This window comes from Lactuca virosa, chromosome 8, assembly GCF_052849685.1.
Source record: "Lactuca virosa cultivar CGN04683 chromosome 8, Lactuca_virosa_CGN04683_v6, whole genome shotgun sequence".
NCBI classification, from domain to species: domain Eukaryota; kingdom Viridiplantae; phylum Streptophyta; class Magnoliopsida; order Asterales; family Asteraceae; genus Lactuca; species Lactuca virosa.
The window spans coordinates 352262256-352288031 of NC_136433.1; the positions used below are offsets into that span (position 1 = coordinate 352262256).

Genomic DNA, 25776 nt, shown 5'->3' on the forward strand with positions numbered 1-25776 from the left:
GTTTTGTCACTATACGACTTGTTGACTCATTCCTAACCTCAACCTCGGCCGTGCTCGAGCTTAGAACTCTTAAATGAACCCTTAAATAGTGTTAAAAGACAACGAATACGGGTTTAACATAGATTAACTGACTAGATGTACTAGGTAGAAGTTTCGGGTTGTCACAGAACGTGTTTATAAAAGCTGGCCAACCAGATAAATTTTATAAAACATTTTTTAGTATAAAATTACTTTGTGTCAAAACCTGTAGAAATCACCAACAATTTTGTTGACGTATCTTAATGAATGTATTCTCAGGTTATTTATAAGTTCGGGAGTGTTCGTACAGAAGATCCTCCGATATTTTTATCATACAATTGTGAACGCCGGATTATTAGGCGTGTGTAGCGTTTCAGCAATAACTATTGTCAATGTAATTTCCATTTCGGTAATAATAAAAGATTATATTTGTACTGTTCAATGTATGTTCAATAACTGTGATTACTGGTCTACGTCGCGCACCTCGGCGTTTCTGCCGCCGGCCGAGGGTGTGACAGTAACCTTTCTTCTAAGTTCATATGCCCGTGGTGCGTTTTTTTTGCCAAATCTTTCTGCTAGGTCCAGCCATATATCACGTGTTGTTATGGCATATTTAACACTACCTTTAATCTCTCTTTCCATTGCACTAATTAACCAGCCTCTTACCATGGCGTTACATCTTTTCCAATCCATCAGATCTGTCGAATCTTCTCTAGGCATAGGCAGGCTTCCATCGACAAAACCAATCTTGTTCTTTGCTAACAATGCATTTGTCATCTCGCATTGCCAATCACTATAGTTTCCATCGCGAAGCAAGCTTTCTCCAATGAAGTTCTGGCCAGGATGATCAGCAGTCGTGAGGAAATATGGTGATGAAATATAATACGTGTAATATATACTAGTTTTAATCCTAACTAATTTAGACAAAAACCAATACACGATAGGCAGTGTACCTAATCGAATAGTAGTTTAGTGCAGGTAAGTAAGGTATCGAACACATGGAACAGTAATAATAATTAAAATTAATACTAATGTTAACTAATTTAATCAATGATAAAAAGAGGGTTTTCTCTAGTTTTACAAGACTAGAAACTTAAATAATCACTTAAACACTTAGCAAGGAATTAATTAACAAGTAATTAAGGAACAAAAGACGATTTGAAACAAGAATATTAAAGAGACTTCGGTTTAGATTCAATTCACTTACTCCTATGGTTGATTTCGTGAAAAGTGCAATGGATTAATGTGTTATCAATTACCGATTTCTAATATAATTAGGTTCATTTTCACTAGACTAATCCTTTAGCAAACAAATCAATTCAAACAGTGATCAATTGGTTAAACTAATATGTTTACTAGTATTAATTCGAATCATGCAAGACTTGTAGTGGTGATTAATTCAATTGGTTGATTAAATTAACTCATATATGGTTGGTCATCGTATATAGCTCACACATCAATTTAATTATTTTCTTATTAATCCTAGGTTTTATTCAAAATACTAGTCTTACAATCTTGATGGTCACAAAACTATAAGATTCAAGCAATCAAGAAAGATGTTCATACAATCTCAATTAACTTAGTAATTAACAGAAAAATAATTATCATTAACAAATAAGGTTCTTTTAACAAACTAGCATGATGAACAATCAAATCAACACAATCCAAAACCACAAAATCAACACATAGTTGTAAGATCCTCTACTCTAAACGAAAGTAGGGTTTTTAGCCCATAACTTCAGCAAATACAATCATAAAAACGAAATTCACTATTGCAAACATGATGTAAACAAAGGAATTAGGTAAAGTAGAGATGATTTGCCTTAGAAATCTTCAAAAACAAGCTTTCAATCGAATTTTGCGATCCATAGCTCCTAAGGGGTGTCTCTGGCTTCCAAAAGTTGTTAAAAACTTCCAGCATAAGTTAGGGTTTCGAAGAGAAACGATCCATATATAGATTCTGAAAAACGGTGAAACACGGCGTGTTTAGACACCAACACGCTGTGTTCTTCATTAAAAACGCGTATCCAGCAAGGCAATATTCCATCGCGAATCTTCAACACTACACACCGTGTTTGATGTAAACAAGTCGTGTTCTTCTTAAATTCCTTCTTCTTCTTGAGATTCCAAGTTCCTAGCTTCCATTCACCAATTCCGCTTCCTTTTCCTTCCGAGCATGTCTTGGCTGCTGCAAAATAAATTTTCAACCAATTAAGTACCTTTTGTTCAATAATTGACGCAAATGCAACATAAAATATTAAGATAATGCATAAATGATATGACTAAATATGCACATATCAAAATATCAATCGCCGCTTTCTCCCCACTCGAAGAACTACCCTTCTCTCCACAACCTGTCATCGAGCTTGATTATGACTCCCATATTCGCTCTGATACCATGACAAATTTAACAGGAGCTGGAAGTCGATATTCTCATTCATTAAACCCGGAGGTACAAAACAAAGTATATATACGGGGAAAAATAACAAACCTAGAGAAACTAGGAAACGTTTTAATAAAATAAACTATAATAAAACTAAGATAAATACTAGCTGGATAAGATTAACTTCAACAGGTGGGAAACAATAACGTATGGAACCGATAGACCCAAATATTGAGATGTGTTTGTGTTTTATAGGTCGGAATGGACAAAATCCGAATCCAACCCCCATCTCAAATAAAAAGGTACGTCTCTTCTTTGCATTCTACCGATTCCAAACCCATCTCAATGCTTTGCTCAAACAAAAAATTTCTCCCTGATAAGCCAATACAACACAATGGAACATGAGGCATTGTGAATCAATTTTGGATGTTCATGGGTAGTGGCGGACGCAGAACGTTTGAGTAGTGGTGTCACCAAAAAAATTTCCGAACAAATCTAAAATAATAGTGACACTCATATTTTAAGACGTTGCACCTAATATAAAAAAACAATTTTTATTATTTTTACACTAACAGCCGGAAACGGAGTGGTGGCCCGAGATCCACGGGCACCACATAAGACCCATGGGCACCACATAAGTCCACCGCTGTTCATGATGTAAAAAACAGCCTACGTGGCGTCATGAGAACCTTGCAATTGATAATAATGATGATATACTACCCAAAAAAAAAAAAAAAACATTTTTTTTTCTTCCAATGAAAAATGTATTTTATGGAATTGAAATATCAACCTCAAAAAAAACAACTCACCTTAAAGAACATTGTTCAATTTCATAAATTAATAATAAATATTTTAAAGCATACCACGCAACCATAAATTATAAAGTTCTTATTGAAAACTGAAAGAACGGTAAAGGTCATGTATAAAGAGACTTGCCAAGCAATTAAATAATAAAGTCAAAATTAAAAGGTAGGTCAATGAACGTGTGAAAAGTTTGCGCCAACCTTCTGTTTAAACTCTTTACAGGAGTTTTGTTATTTTGTTTTACAAGAATTATCAAATTATTATCGATTAAAGTTAGTAAACATGTTTATATCATTATATATACGATGAAATATTATTTATATAAAACTTAATATAGTTCAGAGTTAATTGTATAAAAGACATTAAATTATAAAATTTTGATTTTGATACTGTATTATTATTATTTTTTTACAATTAATACATTCAGTTTAAAAAAAGTGATTTTGATATTATATTTTCCAATTTGTTTCAGTGTTGATCATTTGATCGGTCAACCTAATTGCCAACTAACGTGACATGTTGTCTCATTTATAAAATCTCTGCCGTTCCAAAAAAAAAAAAGTGACATGTTGTCAGTTTTTGATGATATGACGTTGACATGGGATAAAAATATGACATTTTTTGGTGACACCACTTCCTAGGTGTCAAAATTGAAAGGTTAAATAAAATGTAGTGACTTAAGTAGAATGGAAAAACAATGTCAAAATCAAAGTTTTTTTTGAAAACTTAATATCTTTTGTACAATTTGTTCTTATTATAACATAATAATCAAGACAGTTAAGAGTGTTGGAAACACTTTGTGGGCAAGCTTTTGGAGCAAAACAACATAACAAAATTACTATTCTAATCTTCCACGTCCTTGATGCTAATGTATGATCTCTTAAAGTTAGTGGATGAAATGAATTTAATGCACTATATATTGTGTGTTTATCGATTAAACTTTTAAAAAATCAATGTATTGGGAATGTCCTAAAGCTAGTGACGAAATGAAAGATTATATAGAAAAAGTGTTGTTTTGAGTTGTTGATTTTGCAACAAGTCGGATATTAAGACAAGAAGTTCCAATGATCACCATTTGAGGCTACAAAATATTGGCATTAGTTGTTATCATAAATTTGTAATAAACGAATAATCGAAACTTTTTATTTTGAAAAGAATGTGATTACCAAACGCGACCTATCTTTAACTTGAAGATTAAACCCCAACAAAGAGAGACATGGAAACATAAAAATATATGAAGAGCTCATGAGTAATGACATAGTCGGGCTTCATGATTGGAACAATTTGATTAGAGGTTTGACAATTACAGCAGAGAAAACATAGATGTAATAAGGTAGATAGATTTTTATGTGCTTCATGCGACATCAAAGGATCGTAGCCAAGGAACTTGTCAACGAAAATTCAGGAAATGAGGATTGGAATGCAAACTAATATCAACGAGATTATGACATTGCATGTGTTTAAAGACAATTTTGTTATGTTGTCTTGATCCAAAAACTTGCCGATAAAAGGTTTCAACCCTCCAACAAGTTCTAATTATTATGTTTAATAAGGACAAATTGCAAAAAAAACATTAGGTTTTTAGAAAAGTTGATTTTGATACTATGTTTCTTTTCAATTAAGTCACTTTATTTTATTTTAATTTTCACTTTTGACACTCTAAAAAATGTCAAATCATTATCTCATGTCAATACCACGTCATCAAAGACCGACACGTCACCGTGTCACGTTAGTTAGCAACTGGGTTGATCAGTCAAATTGTTAACATTGAAACACATTAGGCATATAGTGTCAAAATTATTATTTTTAAAAAATTTAGTGTCTTAATTTAAAAAAATACTAATAATGCAGTGTCAAAATCGAATTTTTATATAAACTTAATGTCTTTTATGCATTTTACTCTATATCTCGTAATAAAATCTTTGATGAGTTCTAGTGACAAAACATCTTTTTTAAAGAGACAAAAAAGCGAAGATTATCAATTTCATGTCATCAAGACAATAGCAGATCTACATAGTGAGCAATGGCACAAATGTGATTCATGTTTCTTAATTAACCGACCCATCTTTCATTATCAACTAGAAGGGAATCATGCGCGCCGTTGGCGCTGTGTTCGTTTTTTTTTTCTCTTGTTAGCAAAAAACCTCCTCTGATAACAGTCAAAACATTAGTCAACAGAAGGTTCTAATTGTGGAAAAATGTTTGAATTTTATTATTACCTTGAGTACCGGTTGGACTCAAAACGCGGTTCGAAACAACTTTTTTCCATCTTTATGATGTTTTAAAGGCTCTAAAACCACTAATGACCTATCTTCTCCAATGTAATCAATCACGTTCTTTGTGTAAGTTCTAAATGAAATGTAGGTCTAATCCTGCAGTAAACCCGAATGTTTCCTGAAAATTTAATGAAAATTTAAAGATTGTGGAAGGTAAAGACAACATTTTAGTAATGTTTAAATTCTCCCAGAATCATCTTCAGACCCACTTGAACAACACTCAATCAGGTTTTCATGTTTTGAAGTAAGAAGATATAAACTTTATCATAAGCCCAAAGTCTTTAAAAAAATAGTTAAGGGGTATTTGTGTAATTTACCGAATTTGGTAGACTGGGTTTTTGATATTCTGTTGGGCATTGAAAGATAAAAGGTACTTGAATGGCTTTACCAAAATCCACACCATGTTCTTGAACAGAGTTAGTGATTATTTGATGTAGACAAAAAGGGGTTAATTCCATTCTGGTTTGTGCAAACTGGGGTGGGACGTTCCCTTCTTCATCTTCCTCGTCTATGAAAGATTTTGAAAAATCTTTAAATTTATCTACGGTTTCAACTCGGTTCCAAAAGTGTTGCCAAAGAAGTAATTTTGCCATTCGGATTTCGGAATGGAATCCGTTGGTGAATTTTGTATTCCGAAATTACCCTTTATCACTGAAAAAGAAACGAAAATGTATTGCTTAAATTGTTAAAACTTGCTCAAATTTATAAACAATAGAAAAAATATTATACCTGTAGTGGTTGGAAGATGAATGGTTTGTATGAATTGCTTCGTCCTTTACCATAAAATCCTACATATAAATCCTTTTTTATAGAAAATTAAAAAATAAAAAAAATTAATCATTATAAATTTACAAAATATAGTCTCACCTGAGTTGCAAGGCTATAGGTTTTAGCATTTGTCTTGGTTTGCATAGTTCTTTATCACAAGGCGTTTGTTCAATTCTGTGCAATGGTGTTTTTAGTGTTTTTCCATGAAATTGGGGTGAATTCCATGGCCTATGTCTGCTGAAACTGCAATAAAATAAAACAAAAAACTTTTAGAATATACAAATTATTTTTGACACAAAAGCTTTAAAATTTATGCAAACCAAGAAATCGTTGACGAATTGCATGCTGAAAAACACCCTCTCTGACATATTTATTAGCCAAACAATCAATTATCGCCTCATAGCATCAACATAAGATGAATATGAGACCATGTGTTTTAGCGTATACGATTGCCACTAAAAGTCAAAGAGCGTTGCACAATCAATCAATTTTTCTTTCTACGACAAAAATATGAACCTAAAAAACAACATAAAATTAAAAACGTTGAAAAAAACTTTTAAATGACCAGGGGCATAATATAATTAGTTTTTTTTTGCTACTAAAGCTCATTTCTAATTTCGTCAATTTACTTAAAAAATACTTCTTACCTGCTGAAAAGTTGCAACTCAAACCTTCATCTCAAATAGTTGCAAAAAGAAGGCAAATAATGTATAAAGTATAAACATAAAAACATCTATTCATCTGATGCATAAAAAAAATTCACGTTTTCCATCTTTTCCTTAACATCAAAAAGAAAAAAGAAAAAAAATGCAATATTTACAAATGATAAATATCAAAAAAAAAAAAAAAAGAAGGAAAAACTCATGTTTGACCTGCATAACAATGTATGTGGAAGCCTCGTTCACATCCACCTATAACCAAGGGTTGTAAGATGAATTCAAGGTTATTAATTTCATAGTCATCCGATTAATTTCATAAAGTCATCCTGTCTGGATAAGCATATCCAAGAATTCACCCACTTAAATTTTTCACAGGGTAGAAACAAATATAAGTTTAATGTAAAAGAAGAGATAGATGATACAGTTTACCAAGTAGAAACACAATCTTGACCAGATTTTTCATTGAGGAGTTTTGTCAAGCAGTTGGTGTTCAAAACTTAAAAACCCATCACAACCATCCTTTTATTATCTTACACGTATCTTCAAGCATCTTCTTTCAATATGCTGAAGAAATAGTTCGTTTCACAAACGAATCTGAATATAGATAATGTTCAGGGGAGATGTAAGCTGATTTGGGGAACCAAGCAATGAAATAACGCACACCATTACAACCCTATTTTGTTAGTTTTGTTGTTGCAAAATGGATTTAAACTTCAAAACTCAAACTGTTTATACTATATATGTATATATATATATATATATATATATATATATATATATATATATATATATATATTAAAATGTTTTGATAATCAAATTGTAACTTGGTTTGGTTCAAATCGGAATGGAATTTGGTTGACTGATTTAACCATTCATAAATCAATTTGAACAGCAAAAAAACTGTAATGAGGATCGAGGATAGATAGAGGAGTGATTTGATTTGAGGAAACATCATATTCATATACTTGTGTACAAAAAAGACCAAAATATAGTAGCTTTTATGTATTTTGCCATCAAAATAGATTGTTATTTCTTGTGTCCAAAAGTAATTTGGAATGTTTATTTTGAAAGAAGCAGAAACCATGATTTTATAGAAACAATTGCAGTCCCTTGTCATCATGGATAATCATTTTTTCATTGTTTCTTCGGGTTTTGTTGCATGATGAATCGTAAAACCTGCAGAAGGAAATAGTAACATACTTTCATTAGTAACATATTATGTGATATCAATAAGAAAAAATACGTAAAAACGTGATGAAAAGCTGAAAAGGTATCCAAAAAAACACAATTATAAAAATAATATCAAATAGTAGTAAGCAACAGATAACAATGCAGCTTATAAATTCTACATAAGTATATAACATTAGTCAGATCAGGAATAACCTATTAAGTTGAACTTATGAGATAAACTATCAAAGAAATGAAGAATAAACAAATCATAATGTGCCAAAAAGCATACTGTTAGATAAGTATATAATTGACAGCCTAAACAATAGAGTGACAACATTATATAACAAAGGTAAGACAAAAATTAGAAATTGTGCCAACAGAGTAAAAACCATTTAATGATATAAATTACGGATTTACCTACCTGTCCAAATCAATATAAACAATAACAACCTGGTGAAAAAAGTTAGCCTTTAGAGACTTTGAGCATAAACTGAAATTAAACATTTCCAAAATAAATCTCACTTATATCATTCACTAACTTAACAAACAACTGATTGCCGATTCATTCGCATTTGCAGGGACTTTAAGTTTTTGTCCCCATAAAAGGTATTAACCTTGTTAAGCTCCTGAAGTATTTTATCCCCCCAAATTTCATGCCACTGGTAGAGCACTATACATAGAAGAAAGTGATTTTCCACAAAAAAAAAAGCAAGAAAGGAAATTTATGTAAATATAGTCTGGTTACAATACCTCACCGTCATTTTTAATGCTAAACATAGTGGTATATTGAAAAAAAACATAAGTTTCTCTTAAGCATTTCATCGAGCAGGTGGTAGACAAACTTCGAAGTAGAAATTCTGAAAAAAAATCACCTACATGTAATTTGTGTATAACACCATTACATAAAGATATACTTGAAGCAAAGAAATTTAAAAGGAAATTAGTATTTTGGTCTCAATTAGGCAAAGAAAGCTTATACAAAGAGGAGATTCATATATCAAATTCACAATGGCAGAGAAATTATGAAATTACACACAGATGTTGTTAGAAAGATATGATCAAAAGTGAAAAAAAATAAAGAAATAAACTTACTAAAGTATCTTACCAAGGCTTAGTGTTTGTTATGGGCGATGGCGAGAGAAGTGTGTTGGTATTGTGGAAGCTCTCTCATTTCTAATCATACAGTCTTTTTTCTGATCCTGAATTCACATGAACCTAATGATACTGCAACAATTACCAAATCAAAGACCGAAACAAATTGTAGAAGTGGTGAAATTGGAAATCTAAATCAAACCCAAATCGAAAGAAAATCACACCTATACGAGTGAAATTGAAAAGCAATTAGGATTCGTGTAGTTGGTGGCATACCTGATGCTTCTCCCATAAACTGATGTGGTTGTGGACCGGTGGAACACTGGTAGTTCGATGCTGGCAAGCGATTTCTGGAGGTTTGGAAGAAAACATCGACAGCGGCGGAATAAATCCATCAACGACAGCACCACGTCTTCCGGTTCCCAAATTGATGATACATGGCATGCGTTATGGTGAATTCGCAGATGCAAGATAAGAAAGAGAGGGCAGAAACAGAATACGTAAACGTTTTGTTGGTTATTGTGGAAGCGGTGGGTTTTGGAAGAATCGAGCCAGGAATACCCACCGATCGGTGGAAGAATGAAGCAGAAGAAGCCGATGAGGCGGCGGTACCGTCTAGGTGAGCAGGGGCCGTAATCGGTGGTGAGGAGGTGGGGCGATGAATCGGAGCACCAGTCGCTCATCGCAGGAAAGTTAAGGAAATAGAGAAAAACGAACGAATTTGTATTGAGGGGGCAAGGCGGAGAAGGAAAGGGAAGAAGAGAAGAATTGGGGGTTTTTTATGAAAAGGTAAAGTTCAGTGGCAGCAGAAGAAAGAGAAAAAAAGTCACTGCTCCCAACATTTTAAGCTTTTATGAAAGGTAAAGTTCAGTGGCAACAGAAAAAAGAGAAAAAAAGTCACTGCTCCCCAACATTTTAAGCTTTTATGTTATATATAATTTGATTGAGCCACATTTCTTACTCAACTCACCTTTCCTTAACATTTTAAACTTTTATGTTATATATAATTTGATTGAGCCACATTTCTTACTCGACTCACCTTTCCTTAGGTAGTATAATATTTGTTATGTTTGTTCCTCGGTACATAAGGAATAAATATAATGCATACAAAAGATTCAAAAAAGAATGCTAAATTATATCAAAAATATTAAATGATCAGAATCATGGTGACACGACTGTAAATTATAATATAACAAATGGACAATTGAATTCAGTGGCAAATTAGTCAAAAAAAGAACGTATACATATAATTAGATTCAATCTTCCTTAATACATGATAATACATTATATTTCGTTTTTTTTTCTTTTTTTAAACAACAAACGAATTAAAGGGAAGCCTACTCGCAATATTTCAACCAGCGACGGTCCTGAGGATTCAAATACTCAGGACGAGCCGGAAAAAAAGGCCCTTAAGCCCTAACGTGTAACAAATTAAATTATAAACTAAAGCTTTTTTTTAAACGACGATAAACTTTTTAGAAACGATTTTTAAAGTCTAAGGACCAAAATAGAAATGAAGTGAAAGTATCTTACTATTTGTTGCAATTTGCCCTTGAGCTAGTCAGTGTAATACTCTGTCATATTTTCAACAAACAAAGCTCTTAGACTAGATGTTTTTCTATATATCCAATCATGATGACATAGAACAATTAAAAGTTGTTAAAGGTGTTGATATAGAGTTTAAAGACTAAAAAAAGAGTTTTTAGGCTGAAAAAATAGAAAGTTTAAAGGTTGATTTTAATGCTGAAAAAACAGATTAAATATTATAAAAAAAGGCTTAAAATGTTGTAAAAATCGGGTTTAAAATGGTGTCAAAATTTTGGCTTATACTGTAGTTAAAATTCTGTTACAGAATATAGCTTACTTTTGGTTCAATACATGTGTCTCAAGTGAGATTTATCTCCATTTAAAACAATTGTTTAATACCTTGATAGCCATGTTGGTAAGAATTCAACTGCCAAAAACAATTACAACCGAAGAGATCATTACATTGTACAGAAGTGCCATAATCAAAGAAATAGTACACACATAAACAACAATACATAAACAAATGTTACATAAGGCTTGATACATTACCAAGTACCAAAATTTAAAAACAATTGTAATTTCCATCATCATATCATCTTAATTATCTAAACACAAATATGTTAGCATTAAATCTACATATACTCTTTCCCCCGGAAAAAAAAAAACTGCAAATTATTCTTTAGGCTAATAGCTCCAAATCCATAACCAATTCAAACAATATTGATACAAATTTGATGTATCATCAATCACGATTTGATCCAAATATACAATCAACTTCTTATTTAATATTTTCATTATGAACCTGTGAAGATGGTTGAAAATCTCCCAGAACATATATCTCCCCACCAATCATCTCTTTTTCTTGTAAAATTATTGTTCTTCATTGTATTTTTAATTAAACCTAGTTTAAGGGAGCTACGGTTTAAAAAATTCCCAAATAAAATGTCTAGAAAAGACCTAGGGTTTAAAATTTCAAGAACCCTAACCTGATTATGCAGTGGTAATGGTGAATCAATGGTGGTGGTAGTCGATGATCGCTATAGAGCTTCTTTGTGGCGATGGTGATTTGGTGGGCGTGTACATAGATGGTGACGGTTGACATACGGAGGCCGTAATTTGCAAACGCATAGAAGGGCCTCTGAAAAAACAGGTCCTGTGCACATGCCCATATTGCCCCTGCCTATAACCGACCCTGATTTCAACGAACACCACGCATTCGAGCTCATTTACATGGCAAACCCAATTTCCATATAGATTTCCTTTATGTTATATTTCATTTATTCTATATTTTTTCAAAACTTTATTTTAATTAAATTATTTGGAAAATATCATTGTAGCACAATAAAGTTTTGACTTTGTCCCGCATTGGTCACTAATGTTTTTTTTTTCTTGCACAATAGGTCACTAAGGTGTTGTTTTACCTATTAAATAGAGGAATAATGCAATATTATTTCGGTTTAACGGTTAAACTTAGTCTATATGGCCTTTTTATTTTTATTTTAAAATTAAAACTAATACTTGGCATATGTGGCTTTTTTCCTTTATTAAAACCTAGATTAAAACAAAGTTTTTCTTCTTCTCAAAGGGAAAAAAAATTCGGTGAAAAGAAGACCTTGAAATAATGACGACGACATCTTCTTCGGCTACCCCCATTGGGGGGTTTTAGGCAATCCGCTCACCAATTTTTTAAATAAAGAAAATGAAAATTAAATGATTAATTGTGAACTAGGCCACCACTACAACCCCAACTCACACTTGCTCACTTCATTTCATTTCTTTTTTTCTTTTATATGTCATATTCTATTTTTTATTGATTTGTAATTTAGAGCATATAGTATGGGCAACAAGAAATGATATTTTTGCTGATGTGACATCTCATAACATGGTCATAACACCATGAACACCATTTCCCCCTTGGTGTTATGACATATCTTGTTGGCGTTATGACATATTGAAACGGGAACATTGATTGGCTGCACATTTATTCTCTCTTTATTTTTCTCCTCTTAACCTTCTCATAACATGGTCATAACACCATGAACATCATTTCCCCCTTGGTGTTATAAGGTGTTATAACACCACCTCAACGGGCTCATATATAATGTTCTTATATATTAAATATTATCTAAATAAAATTAGCAAAAAGTACTAAATTTTATAAAAAAAAGTTCTCTTTAAATAGAATATAATATCGATATATTTTCTATTTAATTTTAATTTTTTATTTATAATAAATAGTTGGTTTGGGTTGGATTGCTGAGGTGAAAATTTTGTTGGATTGAGTTGAATAGGTGCAAGGAAGAAAAAAAAAATTTAATAGAAAATTTGGGTTGGGTTGGGTTGATGATTGGGATAGTCTTCTAAAATTAAACTCTTTAAATAAACCCTAAAAATCCTCTGAGTTGTTGGTTTTCGAAGAAGCACCCTCGCCATAAGGAGGCTCGAAATTGTGGTCGAGCTCTTCCTACTGATCCTCTGGCATATGCAAAATCTATCGAGCTTGTTTCTGATCGTGGATTCAACAGTGTAGATCTTCCTTCAGTTTCATCTTCTTTAATTTGATGACCACATGATCACAGATTTCAGCCTCGAAAGTTTCAAGCTCTAGGGTTTGGAGGTCGACGGGGTTTACAACATCTAAGTCGTCACTCGTCCGAGATCATCAATCCAGGATAGGTGGTTGTTGAGATTTTATCGATGAAGTGAAGGGGAGGAGGGATGAAACGCAAGAGAGAGAGAGAGAGAGAGAGAGAGAGAGAGAGAGAGAGAACCATGGCTTCTTCTAGTTGGAGGCGGAACGCTAGGTCCAGGTCGGACACGAAGATTCGAGCCACCGCTAACTCCCGGTGTTGTTCAGTGGCGACTATGTTCAGTTCCACTTTTTCCTCGTCCATCTTCGTCGCCATTAAGAGCGAATTTTACTATCCGTAACTGGTATATGAAATTCTTTAGGGTTAATCACCAAATTATACCTTTTTCTCTAGTGAATCCTAGCAATACAAAATTTCCAATTGAAGCAACTGAAGATCTCTTTTTGCTTCGAAGGACCCCTTATTCCCCTCTATATCAACTTAAAGCTATTCGATTGCCCTGCTCTTCTAAAGCCTGCAATGTTGTATTCAACAGTGGTAATATACTGTCTTTTGGAAGATGGTGGTGTTGGTGGGAGGTGGAAGGTGGTTGTAATGGTGATGGTTGGGCTGGAGTGGACAATGGTTGTAATTGTGATGGTGGACCTGTGTCGCCGGAGATGGAGGTTATTGTTGGAGTTTGAGGCAATCGGGATGGTCGAAGTCATTGAGGGAGGGGTATTTTGACTTTATGTAAACATATTAAACATAAAAGCCACATGGATGCTATATGGCCCATGTTAGCACCACTTGGCTATGTTTTGTTGACCAACATGTCATGTGCAGTGCCATATGTTATCTTTGTTACTGGCTGACCGCTTCAATCTTTGCAAAATAAGTAAAACAACATTTTAGTGACTTATTGTGAAAAAAAACATTAGTTAGCAATCCTGAACAAAACCAAAACTTTATTGTGTTATAATGTCATTTCCCTTAAATTATATCAAAATGTATATTTTTCATATTATCAATCAATATCGATATCTCTATGTATAATTCTAATATTTTTTATTTTCTATTACAACTACTTGGTCATTTATTTATAAATGACTAATGTATCCTCTCATATTTATATTTCATTGTTTTGTTAATTTTTTTTTCAAAAGATATTAAATTATTAAGGATTAAAGCTATAAGATTGTTTATATATATATATATATATATATATATATATATATATATATATTCTTCTTTCCTTTTCACTTGGATATTCTCTCTGGCAACCACCCCTTTCTATCGTATCTCCTAATTTCATAGATTACGAAACATTTTCCCCTGCTGCATCAAGCTACTAGCTGGCCCACGTGATGATTGAAGTGTTCAAAGGCAAGGTTCAGCTACCGAGGATTTCAATTTCCACTATAGAGAAAAATTTTAAGAAAGGAGAGGAATCGTTGAAGAAGGCTAGCAGCAACAGTTAAAAAATCTAATTACTAAAGTGGGTGATTATACATGGGTTAAATTCTCAAGCCTCATTGGTGCAAATCATACACCTCTTTTTCTGCCCGCCAGGTGTTCGATAAAATGTCTAAAGGAATTTTTTCAAGTGTTGCAGCCATTTTAGGATCCAAAAAGATGTAGAGTCTCTTCGGGTGTGGTTTTTCATTGTGCACTCCAACCTTTTGTTGGAGTGTCACATTTTACTTTGGATTTCTTCTTCTCACTCCAAGCCTCCCCTTGAGGCTTTAATAAGATTTGTGTATGTGTTTATGGCGTATTCTCATACATATGCAAGCTGAACTTAGCCGTATCCTTTTCGGGGGTTTCATTGCTGCCCGAACGGTGAAGTGGGTGGTAAGGGGATATCTCGTATGATTTCTCATATCAAGAGCTTGCACCTCTCTATGGATGAGCGTAGAGTTGTGTTGCGAGAGGCAATTTCTTTAGACCTTGGACTGTTTATGTCAGTGGCAGCAACATTGAAGGAGTTTGCTCAATGAATATGTGGGGATTGTATGAGTTTACATGCCCTAAGCCGCTGGTGTCGTCACTTAGGTAGTCTTGTTAAATTTAATGGTGATGTTGATGACATGAGCGGACATATTGTTGGTATTTAAAAGCTGCCACCCAATGAACCGGATGCCAACCTCAATGAGGGGTTGGTGTTGGATGCTCAGCTCCTTGATCTTGTGTTTAAGCTACCTATCACCACAGTCAAAATCATCCCTCATAATTGTCGTATGGCTTTCTCTTAGGATTTGAAAGAAGCCCTCTCCAAGGTGGCTGCTCATCCTGGGTCCATTGAAGCGTGGGTTACATTGTGAATTCTTCCTAGGTGTACTCTTCAGGTGTTCAAGCCCAAGAATAGGCAAGAAAGCAGGTCTGGGAACAGGAAGTCATTGCAACATCGTAACATCTTAAGCGCATTAGCTACTTGGGGTACAGAAGATGGTATAGCCAAGCTTGTTAAAAACTTGGTTGACAATGCAAGGATGGAGCAACAAGGCAAAAAAGAAGAGTACATTCAGGAGGATAGAACACAGGGCAACACTAACATCAGACAATGTCTCCGTAAGGTTGCTGATGGGCATTTCACAGCAGCAGTGAAAGTATTATGTTCCTCGGGGTTTTCTCCATACGGGGATGCTACCACGAATGCATTGGAGGACAAGCATCCACACAAGTCACCACCATCCATGCCGAGTACCATATGTTTAGTACCTTCCCTTGTGGTTGATATTGACATTGTCCTTGGGCATTAAATCATTCCCTAAAGGAACCTTGTGTGGGAGAGATGAGTTGAGGGCTTGTCACACCCCCGAACCAGACGGCGGAAACGTTGGCCTTGTTCGACATTTTGTGATATTGACTATTTTTTTTGTATAAATGTGAGTTGGGCCTAGATTTGGGCTAGAGTAATAAGAATGAAATGATTTGGGCCTAACCTTGGCCTTGTTCGACATTTTGTGAAGCTCCAAGCATTTTTCGGCCCATTGGGCCCTTAAGAAGGTTCACGGCCCACTAGGGCAAATGGAACCATTTATGGCCCATCAAGACCTATTAGAGATAAAAATGGATTATTTTAGGCCTACATGGCCCGAAATGCTAAAGTTTTATGAATGTGGTCCATTTGGAATCCAATTAGGGTTCCTAGTACCAAAATAGTCAAATTGAAAATGTATTGGTCCATTAGGCCCAATAAGGGGATCCTAGTCCATAACAAACTTGAACCGGGATTTTTAGGGTTTACAATCCATATGAGATGTATTGTATTAGGTTTTGACTTTAAATCAAGAGTTTTGAATTCAAACGAATGGTTTTGATTAAGCATAGAGTATGATATTCACTTAGAGTACAAACCTTACAATAGATGATGTTTTCATGAGAGTAGAATTTCCTAGCAAAAATGCCAGTTGTGACATCATCCCCCCGTTAGAGGGAATTTCGTCCCGAAATTCTTTCGAAAGGTAGAATCATGAATGAGAGAATAGGTGAGGGTACTTCTACTTCATCTGATCTTCGCGTTCCCATGTGAATTCCGATCTACGCTTGGCGTTCCATCGAACCTTCACAATCAGAATGCGGCTTTGTTTTGTACACTTTACTTCCCTATCCAATACCTCGACTGGTTCTTCGACGAACAGGAGATTCTCGTTTATTTCGATCTCTTCTAAAGGTATGACGAGAGTTTCATCAGATCAGCACTTTTTCAAATTTGGAATGTGGAACACGGGGTGTACGTTGCTGAGCTCTACAGGCAGTTGCAGCCTATAAGTCTTTGGACCAATTCGGGCAAGAATCTCGAACGGTCCAATGTATTGCGGGTTCAGTTTTCCTGTTTCCTAAAACGAATCATTCCTTTCGAGGAAAGACTTTCGATAGTACCCGGCCTCCGACTTGGAATTCCAGAGGTTTTCGTCATTTGTCAGCATAACTCTTCTGTCTGTCTCGTGATGTTTGAAGTCGAGTTCCGATTTGGATTATCTTCTCTGTCGTTTCGCGAATGGTTTCTGGTCTCGTGAGAGTACTGGCGAGTGATCTGTATTTTCGACCATAAGAGTCTCGAAAAGAGCATCCTTGATGCTCGTGCGATGCCTGTTATTGCGTGAGAATTCAATCGGGGTCGGGGTGTCGGGTGGTGCTGAAGCCGTATTACATAGTGCTAACAGGGTGTTGAGTGAACGCCACAATGATGGGTCTCTTTCCATGCTTACTGTGGACTTCTCCAATGCCTTTAACCTTGTTGACAGATCTGCATTACTTCATGAGGTCAGATTGAGGTGCCCTTCTATATGCTTGTGGGTAGAGTTTCTATATGGTCAAGCAGCGAGGTTATATCTACGAGACACACATATTTGGTCTACTACTGGAGTTCAACAAGGAGACCCCTTGGGACCACTTCTCTTTGCCCTTGTGTTGCACCCGCTCTTGCATAATATTATAGACAATTACAAGCTTCTTCTCCATGCATGGTACCTGGATGATGGCACACTTATTGGAGATTCCGACGAGGTGGCCAAAGCCTTAGACATCATTAAGGCTATTGGCCCAAAATTGGGCCTTTAGTTATCAAGAAAACCGAGCTCTTTTGGCCCTTGTGTGATGGAAAGAAGTTGTGTGAGGGGATATTCCCAGTTGGCATCGGGAGGCCGCCATTGGGGGTGAAACTTCTCGGGGGAGCTGTTAGCAGAGATGCTAGTTTCATTAGCAACTTAGCCATAAAGAGAGCTGAAAGCGTTGTGAATTTGATGCGCCTTATTCCACTATTGTCCGACCCGCAGAGTGAGCTCCTTCTACTTCGGTCTTGTATGGGTATTGCTAAACTTTTCTTTAGGCTGAGACGTGCCAACCCGTTCACATGGAGGATGCGGCGTTGTTCTTCGATAATGGGTTACGCAGGGCGATTGAGGACATTATGGTTTGTGGCGGCCCCTTCTTTGGCGACTTACAGTGGCGACTTGCTTCCCTACCCATTCGGTTTGGTGTTTTGGGTTTATACTCGGCAGTAGAGGCTACCTCATATGCTTTTGTTGCCTCAAGGGCCCAATCTTGGGTATTGCAAGACCACATCTTACGGGATAGTGACATTTATGGTATGGATTCTGATTATGCTGGTGCCTTAGATTCTCTTCGTAACAAGTTTCCTGACATTGACCTTACCAATTTTACTACTAAGGACACCGCCCCCCTAAATCCCAGAATACACTGGTGAGTGCCCTTTTTAGTAAAATTGTCCAAGATATGGAAGTGAATCTCAATATGACGGCTCGACAAAAAGCAGTTTTCCAGTGTTTACGTGCACCACATGCTCAAGATTTTTTTCTAGCTATCCCTATAGATAGGCTTGGCCAACATATCTCTCCTATGGAGTACCGTATCATCCTCAAATATCGATTCATGATTCCAATATTCTCAGCCGATGGGATATGTCTGGTGTCCCGCAAGGCATGTTTGGACTCTTTCGGTGAGCATGCAGTTCATTGCAAAGAACTCCTGGGGTTCAAATACAGACACGATATGGTTAGGGACGTTTTGGTCGACATATGTAAGCGTGTCGGGGTTTCCGTTAAGAAAGAGGCTCCTATAAATTTCCTGACTTACCCGACAGAAGGAAGGTCAACCCTTAGACCGGCTGGCGTTTCGATTTTTGGATGGATTGGAGGGAAACACGCATGTGTGGACCTTACACGGGTATCCCCTCTCGTAAGTTTGAGGGCCGGGGGTTTCACGGCGGGACAGGCTGCATTAAAAGCTGCTACGTGCAAGGTCACCAAACATGAGAAACCATGCATGGAAAATCACCACGCGTTCATACCATTTGCATTTGGTTTCTTTGCGCCGGATGCGGTGGAGCTTCTTAGTAGAGTACAACGGATCATGCATAGCAATGTTATATCCCCTAGATCTATGGATGTAGTCTTCAAAAGAATTGGCTTTATCGTACAAAAGGGCTTAGCGGCGCAACTTGTTGCCCGTTTGCCTTCTCATTCGTTGTACGATGATAACTAAAATGTTTTAATATGTATGTTGTATATATATATATATATATATATATATATATATATATATATATATATATATATATATATATATATATAGAGAGAGAGAGAGAGGTAGGTATGATTCATTGACATTATAAAAAAAAGATCTTGAGATTCAACATCAACCACATGTTTTTCATTTGGCTCTAACCATCTGGCGTACCGACACGATCAGAGAGTTTATAATAATAAATAATTATGCAGTGTCGTCGGTTCCTTTTTCCTCCACCGCCTTCCCCACCACCACAACCGCCACCGCCACCACCACCCTGCCTCTAACTAACCATACTACTGCCACCTCCGTCAACTATACCACCACCACATCGACCACTACCACTTCCTCCCCCACCAACCACCATAATCATATATGATTAAATACTTTCTGAACAGACATATATGTATAATCATTTATGATTAGACATACCTCGCTACTACCGGTACATTGGAGCTTTAGAGCGGTAAATGAAAAATACGTGGCTGAGGTTGAATTTCAAGATCTCTATTTTTTTTTAGAATCTCAAGTGAACCGTCCCATATATATATATATATATATATATATATATATATATATATATATATAATTTTAATGATATTCATAAAAATAGTTAACAATATCTTAGATGAGATCGGTATGTTTGGCAAAATTAGACGGTGGTTGGTTACTGGTAGCTAGTAGCTGAAAGCTGGTAACGAGTATTTGGTGTGATTAAATTAATCTTCCACGGTAGTTGTAAGTTGTTTTATTAATATACGAGTGTTTGTTAAAAGTAGTTGAATACTTTTGAAATGTATAAAATTACATAAAAGAACAACTGTTTAAAACATATAAGTATATAAATATATTTTGAAGGGAAATTTTGGAAATTAATCCAAAAACTCAATAACTTTTTTATTAAACGTTACGTGTGATAACTTTTATATTTGAAACGTTTTGTTTAAAGTAAATGCTAAAAACAATACTGACAAACAAAACATTTTTTTTAAATCGAGCTTTTAATTAAATGCTAAAATTTAAAAGCTCTGCCAAACAATTTTTTTGTTTAAATCGAGCTTTTAATTAATAACTAAAAATTAAAAGCTCTCGAAAATTCCTTTCGACAAATGTCATTCACATTTCTTTATTAACCGACCTATTTTCCGTTATCAATTTGATTGAGCTACCTTTCTTAATCAATCACCTTTCCCTTTCCTTAGGTATAAAACTTGTTATGTTTGTTCCTTAATGTAAAAGAAATAGTTAATATAAGGCATGCAAAAGATTCTAAGAAGTAATACTAAATCTTTCAAGCATGAATGTCAATCATCATATCAAAAATGTTAAATGATGAGAATCATGTTGACATGACTATAAGTTATATATACCATAACAAATAGACATTAGATAATCGATGTTGCATGAACTTGAGGACAAATCCATCAAAAAAAAGTATAAATGTTATTTCAATCTTCCATAATTTATGATTATATATATATATATATATATATATATATATATATATATATATATATATATGGTATATGTTTTTGGACATATGAAAATATTAGTTTCAATAGTTAGATGAATAGTTTGAAACTTGTAACAAAATAAATGTAATTGACTTTTGATGATTAAATGATAGAGATTATTTATAAGTTTGTTTATTGCCTTTTTCAATTGTTTATTCTTGTGTTTCATTTAGCATGTTTTATTTCCCAAATAATTTAATTATTTAAATTCCACAGTCACTCATACTTTGGGATGTAAGTAGTGAATTAAGACAGTCATGAATTGGATTGTAGATTGTCTAATAAGGTCAGACATAGCAGTTGTGTTGTTACAACATTCATGGGTACTTAAAAATGGAGATTTAAGTATTGGATAAACTCACGCTCAGAGAATTACTTCATGGATTATATCATGAGTAATTCTGAAACGATATTATCATATATTCTTGAAATAGAGATATATGAGTTGTAATTTACAAGTCAGTTATGCATTGGTGTTGCGAAAACACATCAGTAACATGATTTTATAAAACGCAGTGTCATGTATGATTTGGTGAGTAAAGGATACAAGCATATAAATCAAAGTTTATTCGTTCCTTTTGTCCTTACAGGAAAAGCGATATCTTTAGGCCCCTCAGTGATTTGGTGTTGACTTATAGTGTTGGGCCCAGCCAGGACTCAATTGATGTGTTCAATTTGAAGTCTTATGTCATCATCACAAATCAGGAAATCGGGAAACAAAACTTGGACAATGATATTGATTCTAATCCATGTCTCATGTCTGTATGATAGAACGGATGAATATTTGATCACTTGTCTTAGGACCAAATGTGTGTTTAGTTCAGAGTTCGACAGTTTCTATGGAAGCACTCTTTGTTGGGGTGCAAAATTTTCCATGTATGACTTTGTAATGTGTTGACTTTTGTAAAACCCACTTGCATGTTGTGCATTAGCCTTTTGACTCATGAGATAGAGAGTGAGAGAGAGACATGTAAAACACCTCTATATAAGGTGGGTTTAGTCCACTTGTAGAGGTGTGCTTGAGAGGTGTAAAAGTTGAGTGTGTGAGTGTGTGTTATTTATGTAGATGTAGATCTATGTCCCTTTTTGTAACACCATACATATTCAATACATCTCTTAAACACCCAAATCACCATGTTCATTGTGTATTCTTTAATTCCGCATGCCAAACCATGTTCATAATTCGCATCAATTGGTATCAGAGCGGGTCTTCGAAGATCAACGTGATTTTTTGAAGAACGATTCTCTGTTTGGCAAAATCTGTCACAATTGGAGCAATTTTGGTGAGTCTCTCTCTATGATCTCTCTTAATTTCATTGAATTCGTGCGTTGCGTTTTTGATTTGTGATCGTTTGACTCGTTGGATCAAATTTTTTCTTGAAAAACCCATTTGTTATGATCCAATAATTCTTTTGTCGATCAAGGTCCGATCCCATCAAGTTTTAATCAGATCATTATTCTTTTTCAAATGATTGAGCCCAAATCAAAAGAATTCGTTACTGTTCATCAGATCTAAGAGCCCAAATTCAACTTTGTACAAATCAAATCTAAATATCGATTTTCACTTTTCATATTCAATATCTTCATTGTTTTTGAGCCCATGGATCAATATCTTAACAGAACAAGCCCAAATAGTCATTAAATCAGATATGAGGCGTGTTTACTTTGTTGATTCAGTCATTCATAATCATACGTATAAAGTGATTGTACGATTCACTGTTCTTGACTCGTATTCGGTTTCATATTCTCGTGTCTTTTAAATCGTTTCTTCACTCATGCTTATAATTGATTTTTTTGTTTGTTCTAAACGATAATCAATCATATTCTATCACCGATTTGATTTATTTGGTCATTGTTGAGTCTGATTATGACTTAACAAGTGAAGAATTGGAAATTTTATTTGATTTTCAATGACGATGTTGATGAACAAATTGATGAACACAATGAGTATGTGCGGTGATTCTTTCTGCTAAATGGTCAAGAACTGATGAACGAATAGGGTGAATTTGTTGAATTAGTGAGTTTAATCCAAAAATTGATTTGACAAAAAGGATTTTGGTGTTTGTCGATAATCGATTTTGAAAGTCAACTGCCAGAAAGTCAAAATTGGGATTTTGATGAACTGATCGAATGTGTTGGAATCGAAAATCAACTGGAATGGGTTGGGTTCTATCGATTGAATTGGGTTCTTGAATGAAAAGCAAAGTTAATTTGGAGTCGATCGATCGAAGTCTTTGGTGTGATGATCGATAATTTTGATTTGGGAAGGCTAACGAATTCGATTTTGGAGGCGATAGTCTACATTATTTGTTGAAAGTGAATTTTCTGATTTCGAATGGTTGGAGTCAATTTTTGATGGTCGACGACTGATGTATAAGAAACGAAGGCTGTAAAATTCTTTGAAGAAAGTCGATTGATAAATGGAAAACGAAAGTTTGTGTTGGAGATTTTCGTATCTATGAGTTTGATTTTGGGACTAAAGCACGAATGTTCAAATTACTTGATGTTGAGTTGCTGTTGAACAAACGAAAAGTTTTTTTTATTTGGATCTTGATTCAGTGGTTGAATGATTCAGACAAGATTCAGAGGCTTCGTGTGCCTTCGTTTTCGTTAAAATGGCAGTGGAAAAATTTTCGTTGGTTTGGTGCTATGATTGAATCTAACGAAGAGGAGAGAGAAAAACTTTCGTTAAAATCGTGCTCAAAAGTTTCGTTCAGATGGGCAGATGATTTCGTACGAAGGGATGAAATTTCATACGTTTGCATGAAGTTTCGTACGTTGCTGTGAATTTTTTCGTTTGATTGGGGAAGATGAAGTTTTGTATGAATTGAAGAAAATTTCGACAAATTAATACAAAAGACAAATGATATGAAAATGGCCCCTAAACTTACGAAAGTTTAACATCTTTTACAACTCTTCGAATGTTGGGACAATTTTTCGTATGTTTGGAATGAAAAAGAAGAGTTTCGTAAGCAGTCCCTACACTTTTGAATGTTTGGCAGTTTTTGTCCAACTTCGTCAATTGGGGTATTTTTCGTATGTTTGGTGGGCAAAAGGCAGAATTTTCGAAATCAGTCATTGAAGCTTCGAAAGTTTGGCAGTTTTTGCCCAAATTCGAAAATGGACTGATTTTTTGAGAAATTGAAGATTGTGCATTTCAGGCCCTTACAGTTTATGTAAATTGACGCTTTCTACCCAGCTTTGGAAAAGGGGGAGAGTTTTGCATTTTTGGCTGTTTTGGGCGCACCGGGTCACTGCAGAATTTTGAAATTGACAATTTCTACCCATTTTTGAGAAATTTTGTCAAAGGCGGTCCGTGAACGAAGATAAAAATTGAAGATTTTTTGGGTTTTCCGGATTAAAGCACAAAGTTTAGGCCACATGTTAAGGGGGAGTTTTGACACGAAAAATTCCGAATAGAGCACGTTCTCTTTCCTTGAAGGTTTTATAATCAAATTTCGATTATAAAAAGGGGGAGAAATTTATATGGAAATTCGAACTTGAATTTTTCATATTACGCGGATTTGAAGACTAAAGTGACCTTGAATTTTTGAAGTACACGAAATGATGCAATTGGAAGTTTGGAACTGATTTCGTTTCGAAATGAGTTTGGTTTTATTGAAGATTTTCGGGGTGTGTTTTTATGCTCAACTTTTGGGTGATTATTTGGAGTTTGAGAAGCTATTGATCATTCGTTGATGCTTGGTTTGTATGGTCTCACATCCTAGAACCCAAATTGAAGAATCATGGAAGAATTGAATATTTGAAGTTAATTTCGACATGTGTCACCCTTGAGGCTCGGATCGCGTAGTTGCTCGATTTTGGAAGAATTGAAGTGAGTCATCCATTCCTAACTTTGAGGGGAGAATGTTGGGGTGCAAAGTTTTCCATGTATGACTTTGTAATGTGTTGACTTTTGTAAAACCCACTTGCATGTTATGCATTAGCCTTTTGACTCATGAGATAGAGAGTGAGAGAGAGACATGTAAACACCTCTATATAAGGTGGGTTTAGTCCACTTGTAGAGGTGTGCTTGAGAGGTGTAAAAGTTGAGTGTGTGAGTGTGTGTTATTTATGTAGATGTAGATCTATGTCCCTTTTTGTAACACCATACATATTCATTACATCTCTTAAACACCCAAATCACCATGTTCATTGTGTATTCTTTAATTTCGCATGCCAAACCATGTTCATAATTCACATCACTCTTTGCTGTCTAATTTATAAATTATATTGGTAATTGCAGTTATAGACTTATCCAAGTGGGAGACTATTGGATTATGTGTCTAAGCCAATAACTGAATTAGTATATACTTGAACTATTAGCAAAGTCCTTTTGGGTTGCCCTCAAACCTAGTATTCAAATAAGATTAGTTTTAGAGAGAGAGACTGATTTATTAAATTATTATATGACTAATAAATTAATTAGAAATAAAAGTAAGTAATTAATTAATATATTAAGAGAATAATATATTAATTTGAAATAGTATTATTTAATTATAAATTAATCAGTATTAATTTTGGGATTAATTGAAATAATTAAAAGCGGAAAGACTAAAGGTGACAATGTTAAAAGTTGAACATTGACCAATTCTAGAACCTCCCTAAGAGGAGGGACGAATTCTAGAAGGGTTCTAGGGTATCCTTGGCCATTAAGGGAGCCTTGGATACCTTAGGGAATAAGGAAAGGGGATAAGGTTTATCTAAGGAAACATGCATTATCCTGGTTCCCTTAGTCACCTATATAAATCCTCCATGGGGTTCATAATTTCGGCCATCTTATTCCCATAAGGCATAGCCGAAATTTCTCCATCCCCTCTCCTCTCTCTTTAAGCCTTCTTGTTGCTAGGGTTGGGTGTGAGCTATCAGAGACATGTGATTTCTGGTGCTAGCTTCCAAGTGACTACAAGAAGGATTTTGTTTGATTATTTACTAGCATAATCAAGAGGCATGTTTTTCTAA

At 34.8% G+C, this 25776-nt stretch overlaps 2 long non-coding RNA genes across 3 annotated transcripts; both read right to left on the bottom strand.

Moving 5' to 3' along the window:
- Window positions 1-5104: 5104 nt before the first annotated feature.
- Window positions 5105-7582, bottom strand: LOC145134083 (uncharacterized). Its single transcript, XR_013718891.1, has 6 exons — window positions 7122-7582; window positions 6349-6492; window positions 6211-6269; window positions 5799-6132; window positions 5425-5599; window positions 5105-5354 (listed from the first exon to the last, which is right to left on the bottom strand). It is a non-coding gene; the product is annotated as an uncharacterized LOC145134083 (long non-coding RNA).
- Window positions 7583-7715: 133 nt separating this feature from the next.
- On the bottom strand, window positions 7716-9934 carry LOC145134410 (uncharacterized). Of its 2 annotated transcripts, XR_013719136.1 has the most exons (4): window positions 9447-9934; window positions 9184-9302; window positions 8829-8935; window positions 7716-8084 (listed from the first exon to the last, which is right to left on the bottom strand). It is a non-coding gene; the product is annotated as an uncharacterized LOC145134410 (long non-coding RNA). The 2 variants fall into 2 exon arrangements; XR_013719135.1 differs by lacking the exon at window positions 8829-8935.
- Window positions 9935-25776: the final 15842 nt, after the last annotated feature.